The sequence below is a fragment of the Rhagoletis zephyria genome, unplaced genomic scaffold, assembly GCF_001687245.7.
Source record: "Rhagoletis zephyria isolate East Lansing unplaced genomic scaffold, Rhagoletis_zephyria_1.1 Rzeph_scaffold_03282, whole genome shotgun sequence".
NCBI classification, from domain to species: domain Eukaryota; kingdom Metazoa; phylum Arthropoda; class Insecta; order Diptera; family Tephritidae; genus Rhagoletis; species Rhagoletis zephyria.
In genome coordinates this window covers 39,484-52,696 of record NW_016160365.1, presented here as the reverse complement: position 1 = coordinate 52,696, position 13,213 = coordinate 39,484, and positions in this window count along the sequence as shown.

Here is a 13,213-nt window from a genome sequence, read left to right as displayed (position 1 = left end):
TGTATGCTTAAAATAATCAGATTTTTAGCAAAACTAAGGTAGTTAAGTAAAAAAGGCCATGTTTTCGGCTTTTTTGTTATATAATGTGATGATTCCGCAGGGCCTGGGTTCAAGCCCAGTTTCCGACCAACATCAAAAAATAAGAAACAAACAAGTTTTTTGTAATAAAGTCGCCCTTTGGCAGGCAATGGTAAACCCCCGATTGTATTCAGCCACGAAGAACAGCTTCTCATAAAACTGTTCGCTTTTGTTCGAGCATGTCCTATGAAGAGACTAATTGTTCACTTTTATACCCGAACGGGTATAAAATGCGACTAGTCACTTTTAAAAAATAAATATAAAAATTTGCGCCAGCTGCGATTCGAACCGGGGTTCTCAGTTTTGTTAGGCGAATACTCTCTCTATGTGCCATCGCCGCACATGAAATTTCATTTACTAAGTGCGTACATATCATTAAATCGTTAATAGTTAGAGAAGAGTCGTGAACTAATTGATCTCCAATTATACCCGTAAGGGATGAGTCGAGACTAATTGATCTCCAATAGTACCCGTATAAGACTTGTTGCGACTAATTAATGCCCAATTGTATCCGATTGAGAGTAATCTCGGAATACTCTTTAGAGATTAGTCGCACAATTTTTTGCAGGGGTCATACCATGTATGTGTGTATGTGTGTATGTGTTGTCACCGCTGTGTATGCTTTGTATACATACATATACTTTCTTAATTACATATGAAAAGCTTCCGAGACGTGTAAAACGCCATCCGTGCAGTGAAAAATGCTTCATTATAATACGGGCGTATTTGAATTCAATATTTCCATTATACTTAGTGCATGTATAATGGAAAAATCCTTTTCGTTAACATTTTTGACTTGATTTAAATAAGAACATTTTTAAACGGTAATCAAATAAAATTTTTTTATTCTTACAACGCGTTTTTTTTTCAGTGTATAGCACAATTGGTAGAGTATACGCTATGCTAAGGTATTTATGGTCGACACAACACCTAACGCCAATGCCCACTAGAATGTTGCGAACTCTATGCTAACAGCGATAGTCAATGCAATAAAAAAATCAACGTGCTTTACAGTAACATCCCCAAGTATATGGGCAAATCTAAAAAACCAGAACTCTTTCAAAACAAAGTGAAGCTATACTGGACTTTTACCTGCTTAATTGGAGAAGTTGTAACCACATCTCTCAACAATCAGTTGTACGGGGGTTAGTGAAGGTACTACTAAAATACAGTCGTGTGCAAAATTTTAGTAAAATATCGTTAAAACTGAGGGATTTTTTTATAAAAGAGTTAAAATTTAAGAGTTAATTTTCACGTACCGCTATCTCGAAAAGTGGAGCAAATCGGGAAAACCTGGGGACGCCATGGAATTTAGACGACTCAAATTAAGTAACTAAGAGCAACTATCAGAACCTTTATCGAGAAAAAGGTAGTCAATCAAGGTTTTTATACACTTCTAGAGAACATTTTTTTGAAGCATTTTACAGGTATATGTAACGTTATAAGGACTAGTAGTTATAAAAAGATATAGATCGTTTCGACGTATTTTCCCAATGTGCCTTCAATTAAGGTGTTTTTGGAATAAAAATTACCCTCAAGGTCGCGGAATATTTTATCTTTAAAAGTTGGTTTATTCTGAAAGCACACCTCTTGCTAAGGTATCAAATTATTCGTAATTGTTTGCAGAATACAATACATACTTAAAAAGATTTTAAAATGAAATGCTTCATAAATAAGTGCTTGCTAAATAAGTGTACACATAAGTACTAATTGCAGATAAAACTTCAAACCAGTATATGGTGTGCTTCAAAAGTTATGACATAATTAATTTTTCACCTCTTAAAAATTACAAAGAAATGCACTTGTTTTTTAATATTTTTTGAATGAAAACATCTATAACTCAAAAGTTATGCAACAAATTGATTCAAATTTTTTTTTTGATTTAGGTTGCGGACTAACATCACAACTGCTCCGACTTTTAGTATTAAGTCATGAGGTGCCTACTCTCCAACTCCTACATTCTCCTGTCGATATTCAGAAAAGACAGTAGATATCGACGCCATAGTAAACATTTTCTTTTACGTACAACATATTAACCATATCTTTAATAACTATCGTACAGTGCTTTTTTTAACCCGAAATTAATCGATCCTTCAAGTGGTTTTGATTAATTACTCAGAATCGGTTGTTAACTACAAAAATTCAGTACAAAAACCTTATCTTAATTTTTGAGTCCGGCGAGAGTTCTCTAACCCGCAAGAGAAAACTGAAATAATCAGACTCTCTGAAAAAAATTGCATCAAATCTGTCTTTTTGTAGCACTTGTAGGTGGAATACGAGAACAAGTCATTTAATTTAATGCCAACGGATGCCGAGGGTTTTGATCAAACTTGAGGAATCAAATTTAAGGAAGTCCGAATCAAACAAGTCTTCGGTTGGGATGTGATTGAGCAGTTCTGAATGATTAGCTGTTATTTTCTTTAACGGAAAACCAGCAGAAAGTAAACAATTACTTAATTGAAATTGTGCTTCTACGCAAGACGAATTTGATTGGCCAAGGGATGAGCGTCTTTTGAGTCATTTGCCAACTGATGCAAAGTCCGAATGGCTAAATAAAGAGTGCAATTAACTCCAAAAATAACGCCCTTGAGTGCAAAATCGGTTAATGTGGTTTATTTTTTTTTTTTTTTGAGGAAGAGAATACGCTGTAATGTTGATCGTCTTCGTGCAAGAGAATTTGACAATACATTTTTTGTATGTCTCCATTAAACACATTTTAATAGACGCCAATTTAGAATGACAAACATGAGGTCTGCTTGTAAAGTAGGTCCAATGTGAAGTATGTCATTAAGAGACGTATAAGATGTCGTTGGTTTTGAGGCATTAAATACCACACGCACTTTTATGGATTTACTGTCTGATTTAACTACTGAGAGGTGGGGTAGAGAAGAACTTTTCATTTTGATCAATTTCATCGGGAGTGAGGACTTTCATGTGGTCGAGATGCATATATTCGTCTAATACACGATTATATTAGTCCTTGGTATTTACTGAGCATATGCTCGATTCTAATCGCCTGCCTCATTGCTTGAGCACGAGATGGAGACTGGAGGGGAAATCGGATTTAAATGGCAGCCGGACTACGTATCGATAAGTTGTATCCTGATAGAATTTTTCGCAAAATTTGTCTTCAGCGGAAGGTGGATGCGGCTCTGATATCTCTTGTAACTCCCAGAAACTTTTAATTTGGGAATCAATACTTTCGTTTGGGTCTGCTACCACGTGGGTACGGTAAGCGAAACATGGATTCAGTTTTAATGGACCACTCATTTTATTTTGCGTGAGAAGGCTTCCCAGGACTTTATGCTTGATACCTTAAAGGAGTATTTCAGGTATTAGGTCATTACCTATTACCATTTCGATTGGACCGGAGTGTAGAAATATGGATCAACAAGGTCTAGATCCTTGATTTCTACGAGATTCGGTTGAGGAATTTTAAATGTTGGAAGAAAACTTGTTAGTTTTTGAAGAACAATCGCTCTGGAGTTGAGACGAATGTTGCATCGTTTGGAAACAAAGGTAATGTGGCAGACACGGCTGGCATTTTCCACTATCATGCCCATTCCGGTTACTGAAAAGTTGTCTCTGTGTGTGGGTAATTGTAACCGTTTTTGTACTTTCTCAGAAATGAAAGTTGTTTGCGAGCCTTGATCAATGAGCGCGCGTAGGGAAAAGAGGGTATCCAAGTGATCAATGTGAACTAATGCTGTTGGAAGTAGCTTGCTCTCATGATTGGAAGAGAAGTTCACTTGGATAAGGGGATTACTGTCAGTATTCCTCGGAATTGTCTTCAGTAATGTCGAATATTGGATGGACTTACTTGAGAGTTCAGCAGTTTGGGTGTGCAACAAGGGGGTTGAATTTGTGGATGGTGTGGCAGATGGATTCCTGCCGGATGCTTTAGAGTCTGGCTTATGATTAGATTGATGTGGATGTAACATTGTGTGGTGGGATCTTTTACAATGTAGACATCTGAACAAACTTTGGCAAACTTCCAGACTATGATTGTACGCTAAACAATTGGTACAATACTTATTTTGCTCCACAAACCTGGTGCTTTCGGGAACCTTAAGTTTCTTAAATTCGGGGCAAAATTTCAGGGCAAGGGTTTTTGCATAGTTTGTGTGTGAACGAGAGGTGTTCATTGGAGTGGTACGATTGAACCTTTTGAAGCGTTTTGTGTGGAAGTGAACTACGGAATTTCGTGGCCTTATAATCGTGCAGACGTCCTACCACTTCATACCTACTGGAAGAAACTCATCCATCTGGGACCAGTTGGGTAAGTACTTTCTGGATTTGAGCGACTGCTCCAAGAGAGAAAGAGTCTCCTCTGGGAGTTTGGTAGAGCAAAGATATATAAGTATAGGATCCCACACATACGCGTTCCACAAGTAAGTTTTAGATTTTCTTTGATATACGCTCACAGTTTGAACTTTACTCGAGTTTTTCTACAAGTAGCTTGTGGAACAATCTAAGGGGCTTATATTCAATATCCTCTATCTGCAATTTTCACAAAAACAACTTTGTGATGTTAGAATCCACCTGGGTCCAAGAATGATAGAATACAAGATTGCGCCAATCGAGCTGAGAGCAACTGGCCGTGACGTCAAAAAATACCAGAATGAGAGAGAAAGACGAACTCGACAAGAAAAAGAGTAAGCATCGAACAAAAGGCAGTATTGCCAAGTTTTGAATTTGAAAAAGCACCAAATTTTTATTGGTATATTTATGGACTTTATATACATACATAATTTTGATGTAAGGATTCCGATTCAAATTAATAAAAATCAATGTTTCTTGCCCGACGGTCGATTTTTTCTGGCATGATTGAAGGTGCTACCACATATTTTGTTGTCGCTTATGTCACTGTGCCATGATTTTGTTAAAATTTTTGTAAAGTTGCTTAACACACTTACGATTGCTATAAATTTTGCTTCAATTTTTTTAAGATTTTCTAATTTGGTGTCTTCAAACTAAAAACAAAAGCACCAAAAACACACCAAGCACCAAACTCAAAAATTTTCGCGTTTTGAATACCCACTAAATTTGGCGCGAAAAGCATCAATTGGCAACAGTGAATGTAAACAAAAGTATGTTATGACGTCAGCGATTGGGTGGATGCTGTCAAATCGACGAAGAGAGGGTTAGCGGTCCGCGAATGGCGCGACCTTTATTTTCTGGATCGTGATCTGGGTCTTATTTGTCATCACTGGTGTTAATTCCGACTTTGCAATTCAAAAGTAAATTCTTCTGTCAAGCGTGATACAAGGTCAGAATTAACATCACCGATTACAGTTAAGTCTTAGGTGGATTTTTATATTAGAACCTAATTTTTATGAAAAATGCAGACAGAGGGTATTTAATATAAGCCCTCGATATGTTGGAAGTTGAATTATTTAAAAAAAAGCTGACGTTTTTTTGGCGGGTGTTGCTAGTTATCTCGAAAATAACTTTCAGTTTAATAACAACAAATTTGAATATTCGAACGGCTTTTGCCTATAACTTACAATTCTTATTAGCGAACTCTTAGCCTTTCAAAGTTTTGGCGTGGTTGAAAAATTTAATTTAAGCCATGAGGAATTATAGATGAAGTCCTTAAATAGTGATACTTTTCCACAGTTTGAAAAAATATGTAATATTGTTTTTTTTTTCAATACCACACTCAAACGAAGCAACTGAGGGATCTTAAGTANATTAGCGAACTCTTAGCCTTTCAAAGTTTTGGCGTGGTTGAAAAATTTAATTTAAGCCATGAGGAATTATAGATGAAGTCCTTAAATAGTGATACTTTTCCACAGTTTGAAAAAATATGTAATATTGTTTTTTTTTTCAATACCACACTCAAACGAAGCAACTGAGGGATCTTAAGTATAAAGTTTTCTTCCTGGCGCAAAGAAAGAAACCGGCTTCTAATTAAAATTTTCTAAAGTGAACTGCATATTAAAAGTAATTTTAAATTGAAAGATATAGAATTATTTGACTATTTATACACTGAAGATGGAAATGGTCTCATTATTGCTATTCAAAATGTCGTAAATATAATTANATGATTGAAGGTGCTACCACATATTTTGTTGTCGCTTATGTCACTGTGCCATGATTTTGTTAAAATTTTTGTAAAGTTGCTTAACACACTTACGATTGCTATAAATTTTGCTTCAATTTTTTTAAGATTTTCTAATTTGGTGTCTTCAAACTAAAAACAAAAGCACCAAAAACACACCAAGCACCAAACTCAAAAATTTTCGCGTTTTGAATACCCACTAAATTTGGCGCGAAAAGCATCAATTGGCAACAGTGAATGTAAACAAAAGTATGTTATGACGTCAGCGATTGGGTGGATGCTGTCAAATCGACGAAGAGAGGGTTAGCGGTCCGCGAATGGCGCGACCTTTATTTTCTGGATCGTGATCTGGGTCTTATTTGTCATCACTGGTGTTAATTCCGACTTTGCAATTTAAAAGTAAATTCTTCTGTCAAGCGTGATACAAGGTCAGAATTAACATCACCGATTACAGTTAAGTCTTAGGTGGATTTTTATATTAGAACCTAATTTTTATGAAAAATGCAGACAGAGGGTATTTAATATAAGCCCTCGATATGTTGGAAGTTGAATTATTTAAAAAAAAGCTGACGTTTTTTTGGCGGGTGTTGCTAGTTATCTCGAAAATAACTTTCAGTTTAATAACAACAAATTTGAATATTCGAACGGCTTTTGCCTATAACTTACAATTCTTATTAGCGAACTCTTAGCCTTTCAAAGTTTTGGCGTGGTTGAAAAATTTAATTTAAGCCATGAGGAATTATAGATGAAGTCCTTAAATAGTGATACTTTTCCACAGTTTGAAAAAATATGTAATATTGTTTTTTTTTTCAATACCACACTCAAACGAAGCAACTGAGGGATCTTAAGTATAAAGTTTTCTTCCTGGCGCAAAGAAAGAAACCGGCTTCTAATTAAAATTTTCTAAAGTGAACTGCATATTAAAAGTAATTTTAAATTGAAAGATATAGAATTATTTGACTATTTATACACTGAAGATGGAAATGGTCTCATTATTGCTATTCAAAATGTCGTAAATATAATTATGTGTATACTCATGTTAAAATGAATAACACTTATCTTATGAACTATATTTTATTTATATACCAAAATATTGTTAAAAACAACTACTCTGGCGTTTTAAAGTTTTATCTGATACTTACATTCATAATTTTGATTTGAATAAAAATGTACTTAAAAGTACTGATTTTTTTAGCATGAAAAAGTCTAATGTACTGATTTCGCGCATACAAAACTGGCAACCCTAGTATCAATTAAAAGGAAAAATTCTGTAGAATAGAAGAAAAATATAATTTTTGGGTGCACCAGGACGAATAAGTATTGAAAATGTTCTTTTAAATCTTTATCCTTGAATAACCTTCGAAATTTCCAATATTTATTTTAGGAAAAAATGTATGTCAAGAACTAATATGTTAACTCCCACATCCTCGAATTTCGTCCTTCTAGTTTTATTAGTTTTAGATAAAAAAAAATGTACACTTATCTTTATAAGATATTGATAGTTACAATATACATAAATGAAGATACCGGAATCATATTTATGGAACCATGTATGCTGACCGTATGATGTACGGTTTAATTACTTTAATTGTTTTGTATACAAGCCTTTCACCTATGGGGACATGAGTTTATATAGAGGTAAAAAATGTTTTTGATACATTTTTTTTAATTTTTTTGTGTATTTAAATAGAAATTTTTGGGCTTATGAAAGTATAAGTTTTCTGGTATCTTTTATAACGATACCAATTGGTTTGTGATTTGTTGTTTAAAAGCTTTTTTTATAAAAAAAAAGGATTTTTTTTTAATATTTTTATTAAGATTTGAACCACGATTGTTTATTAGGAAAAATTGAAAAAGCAACAAAGTCCAAGTGGTAGAAGTTATAGCAGTTATTTCGGAGATCACCACATCTCCTCATCAGACTTATTTTTTCTAGACTTCAGCAGGGATCGAACCTGCGTAATCGATGTGCAAAGTCAGAAGCGTTAACCACTGAGCTATGTACACCCCGTAAACTCTTGTTGCTAATTCATTTTCCTTATTCAACCAACTTCTAACAAGTGCAGCTGATTTGCCGCTATTTAAACTTGACAGCGTGGTTGCTGTTGTCAATTCTATACATTCATTTGGTTGGTTGATTGGTTGAAGGTAGGTTGAAGATTTGTAGTTAGAAGTGCAAGCTGTTCGCCGCAAACTTTGTGATTTTGATGTCGCTGCTACAATCCCCTCTATTGCTAGTGACATAAAAGATATCCACAACGATTTCAATAAAATGCATGAAGTTATTACTGCAGCCTCAGGAAATGGGCAGACACGTGTTATACACTCAACGCCGCCACTTTTACCTCCTGTTCCACCTTCTTCCTATGCTGCTGCCGCTGCTCTTACTGCTACTGCCTTCCATGCCGCTGACACTCTCACTGCATCTAACTCACGTAATGATACCAATGCGTACAATAAAGCGAAAAAGCAAATTTCTTCTGCTCTGTGCCCCCTCTGCCTCCGTTGTCTGTATCTCCTAACAACCAGCCAGCGCAGTCGGACAACGATGACAATTTCATACCTGTTGGCGCTAGGAATAGAAGAGCAAAGCGGAATGTGAATAACACTGTTGTTGGACGAAATGAAAGTCACGTATTGGATATAATTGCCAATTTAAAGTGGGTACATTTGTCATATTTTAATACCACTGTTTCCGCTGAAAATATTATGAGCTACGTACATGAACATGCTGCTATTGATAAGAGCGATCTGAGATGCTATGCTTTAGTAAAGAAAGATGCCGAAATTAATGGACTTAGGAGAGTATCGTTCAAGCTTGGTTTAGCAAACAAATATTACGGCAAACTTTTCGACCCATCGCTTTGGCAAGAGGATATTAGAATACGTCCGTTCTTAAATTTTCCAAGAGAAGAAGAGAAATCGCAGCATGCCTAGCTAATGCCAACGCTGTTAGTAATTCATATAATGCTGCAGAATTCCTTCTTTATTATCAAAATTCTGGTGGTATAAGAACAAAAATGCTTCCATTGTTGTTTTTTTCATCGTCGGCTCTCTATGATATCATAGTCTTAACAGAAACTTGGCTCTCTGAATGCCATCATACTGCAGAAATGTTCGATTGCCAAGTGTATAACGTATATCACAAAGACAGATGTCCGCGCACAACTGCTCTCTCTAAAGGCGGCGGTGTACTTGTTGCTGTTCGTTCGAGTCTACCCAGTAGGCAAATAACCCTGTCCTCTGTAATGAGTTCAGACCAGAGCCAGTTCGATATTGATCAAATTATTGTTAAAATCGTTATAGATAAATCGCATGAATTACACAGGTTTACAACAAAAAAAAAAAGTTATGCATATTAAACCAAGCCTGTATATCCCGATGTTATTCGACACGCTGACTGCGAATCCGAAGTCCGTTAGTCTCCATCACGTCAGGTTCGTGGTCAGTTGAAGGTCAAGTAGGGAAAAATTCATTGAATAAATCTAAAAATTCAATAAAACTCCTCGGAATTTGACCTTGTCATGACCTCTAGATGACCTAGGATCAAGGGACCCCCATACTCAGTTTCAGCGACAACAAAAACAAAAATTTTTATTTTTATTTTTATTGAATAAATTTTTTGTCCTATTTGACCTTCAAATACTGGCAGAGAATGTTGATGCTGATAATCGTCAATTTGCAAACGATATATGTGGCTTAAATTGGCGATTTTGCAAGAGTGGCATGAAGTGGGTGCTGCTTTACCGAAGGCATTATGTCTAATCCTAATCCTTCATTATACCTATTCATTAGTCGGGGAGTAAGTCGGACATACAAAATTGTCGTCCAATCTGCAAAATTTCAAGTATACCTAAACTTCTCGAAAAACTTGTCCATGAAAGGATTGTTTTCCATATTTCTGGCCTCATATCGCCTTATCAGCACGGCTTCATTAAGGGAAGGTCCACTTCTTCAAACTTGACCTTATTTTAAAATTTTATTTTAAAGTAATTCGAAATACGCCAACAATGCGATGTCACCGCTTTCTTGAAATCCTTTGATAAGGTTAGTCATAAAATACTACTTAAAAAGCTGGAATCAATTGGACTTCATGCTAGCTTAAGTGGTTTGCGTCTCATCTTGCAGATAGGACCCAATTTGCCCGCATAAATAACACTAAGGCCCCTATTACGAGTGTCAACTGGCAGTAGAAAAGAAATTTGTCGATCGAGTCGATCATCTTTTATTTTGCTATTGTGTAACTTGATCGATAAAAATTTGTACTATTGTGAATGGTTGACTGAATTGCAGAGAACGTATATTTATAGAGAAGGACCAAGAACGAATCAGCGTGGAAACTGTCAAATACCAACAAAACTGGCGAAGCGCATTTTAAGAGCGGCCAGCCAGAGACAATCGAATTTTAACAGAGCCCAGCCAGAGGCAAAATAAATTTAACAGAAATTGTCTCATCAACGCAAATGCATATTTTTCTTGTTAGAAATGAAATGCTGATGGCTTTTTACGTTTTTACAACGCTTTTATTGTTCTTTAAATTGGTTAATTATTTAAAATAAATGCATGCATAGGTCGAAATGTGTAATATGTACATATTGTGTACATGCATATGTATGCGAGAGATACAATTTTGTGAATCTAAAATGTGAAAGTTATGCAAATATGTAGTATGCAATTGGCAAATTCGCTGGTGATTTGCCGTCGGCATTTGGGTTGAAAAAATCGACTTTTACTTTTTTACCGATTCATATGGTAGATGCTACGCTATTTTCAACGCAACAAACCGCAGTTTTCTAGCTGCCTTAGTTTTTCCCCAAATTCACTTTAAAGATGGACACGTTGACCAAAAAACGCAAATGCGCACTGTTTGGTGATTTGGTGTCGGCATTAAAAGCGAAGCAAATCGGTTTTTATATATTTAACGATTCTAATGGTAATTTATAGACACGATATTTTCAATGCAACAAACTGCAGTTTTCTAGCTGCCTTAGTTTTCTCACAAATCCACTTCAAAGATGGATACATTGACAAAAAACGTACAAATGCATTGATTGCACTGCACGTGTTAATATCAAAGTTGTTTTTGTCGAAAAGTTATTTATATTGAGGAAAACTGTGCATTATCATTTTTCACTGCTATACTCGTATTATATGTAAATAATGGGGCATATGCATAGTTAAAATAAAGCCGACACTAAAGTTAGTTACAGCTTTTTCATATCACTTTCTGTGGACTAGGCATCTGTGAAAAAAAGATGCATCTAACTTTCTTATTTGGGACTGACAAACTTAAACTTAGAGTAGACTTTATTTCATATACGAATAGGTATGCCCCAATAGTTTTGGAGTCCAATGAAAATGCATACGTATGTACATACGTACTCCATTAACTGATAGCGTTTTTACATGCATACATATATGATGTATGTATGTGCATATTACTGCCAAAATACTACGCACATACACACAAATGTACATATTTACAACTCATTGCACATAATTACACGCATACTCAAATACAACAATAACTATTTCTTTCATAATCGCATGCACGAATGTATTTCTCAAGGCCAAGTAAATTCATTCATAAAAATAACCGCAGCACATCACCCCGCAAATTCATCACCATCAAGCTCAACTTTTTCAATCCGACACGAAAATTCTAAAATCTTAAAATGAAGAAATCTCGGCCAGCCAAGTGAAAAGTGGCAACTATTTCTCTATATCCAGTAAAATAAGTTATCTCGAATTTTGGAAATTTTTGGTAATAGTTGGCAAAACACTCTATTTCTATGTTACATATCAATATTTCAATCATTAACTAGTTTTTGAGATGTAATTTTAATAAACATTAAATAAAAGTGTACGTTTTCTGCAGGAAAATAGATAATTTTTTTTTTAATAAAATCAAAACTTCTAAAATCACAAAAATATGTGGTTTTATCGGAAGTTCACAGATGTAACGTGGCAACTTAGCTCGTTTTCATATTTTTCGGTCCGAAATTGTAAAATTTTTATCCATGCCGCGCCACAATTTTTGTACAGGTGGGTCAATGTGCCTTGAACAAATTTTATATATATACAAAAAAATGATTTTATTTATTTTTTAATATTAAAATTTTCTATACTTCAAAGCCTTTATAAAAATATATTTACATATATGCACGGACGATTTTTAATATTTTTCAACCGTAAGCAAATCTTCAGTACCATAAAAGTTTCAAACACATCAAAGTCCAAGCAATGCAATGTCCAAGCTAGTGGTACTCCACTGTACATGTGTATATGAAAGTATGCATGTATGCGTGTAAAAAGTGCCAATTCCAGTTAGTGTTTGACCCATTTTAGCGGACATAGTTTTTTTGGTTTCAGCTGGTTCCAACTGTTAATGAAGCACAATTTTTATGGTTAATCTTGATGAAAGTTTCATGTATCGTCGAGAACATGGTTACATGCAGAATTTTAAATTAATTAATATTATTCTCCATACAAAATTTACAAGTATTGCCCTATTAAATGCAAAGTTATGCGAAAATCAAAATATTTCGTAAACGTAGGGTTAATGGTTTCGCGCACGTGCCAATCTGGTGCCGATTCGCAGAAATTGAATAATTCCTGTAGATGGAAGCGGTATGTACATATGTACATTTATAAATGCATACATACTTCATACTACATTTTCATTTGTTTGTCTTTTTGGTTGCATGAAAAATTTGGTAGCGGAAATAGGTAATATCAATGAAATGCAGTTTACAAATATGTGCTTTATAAATTTAGGTTTATTAATTAATTAGATATGTAAATGACAATGTGGGGGACAAATATGCACATGAGTAGCGAAGGTGCCACCCATCGAATGGCAACTTCTTACACGACTTTATTAGAAAAGATTTGAAAACTGCATTATTTCCATAAATATAGAAAATATTGAAAAATTTCTCAAATAGTTTCGTCTTAGATAAGCCAGTTTTTTACAAATTGCTGGGAAAATCCGAGGTTTACAGACTTTTAGTATTTAAAAAAAAAAGTTCCCAAGTCGAAAATAATTAAAAACTTAATTATTTCCATAAA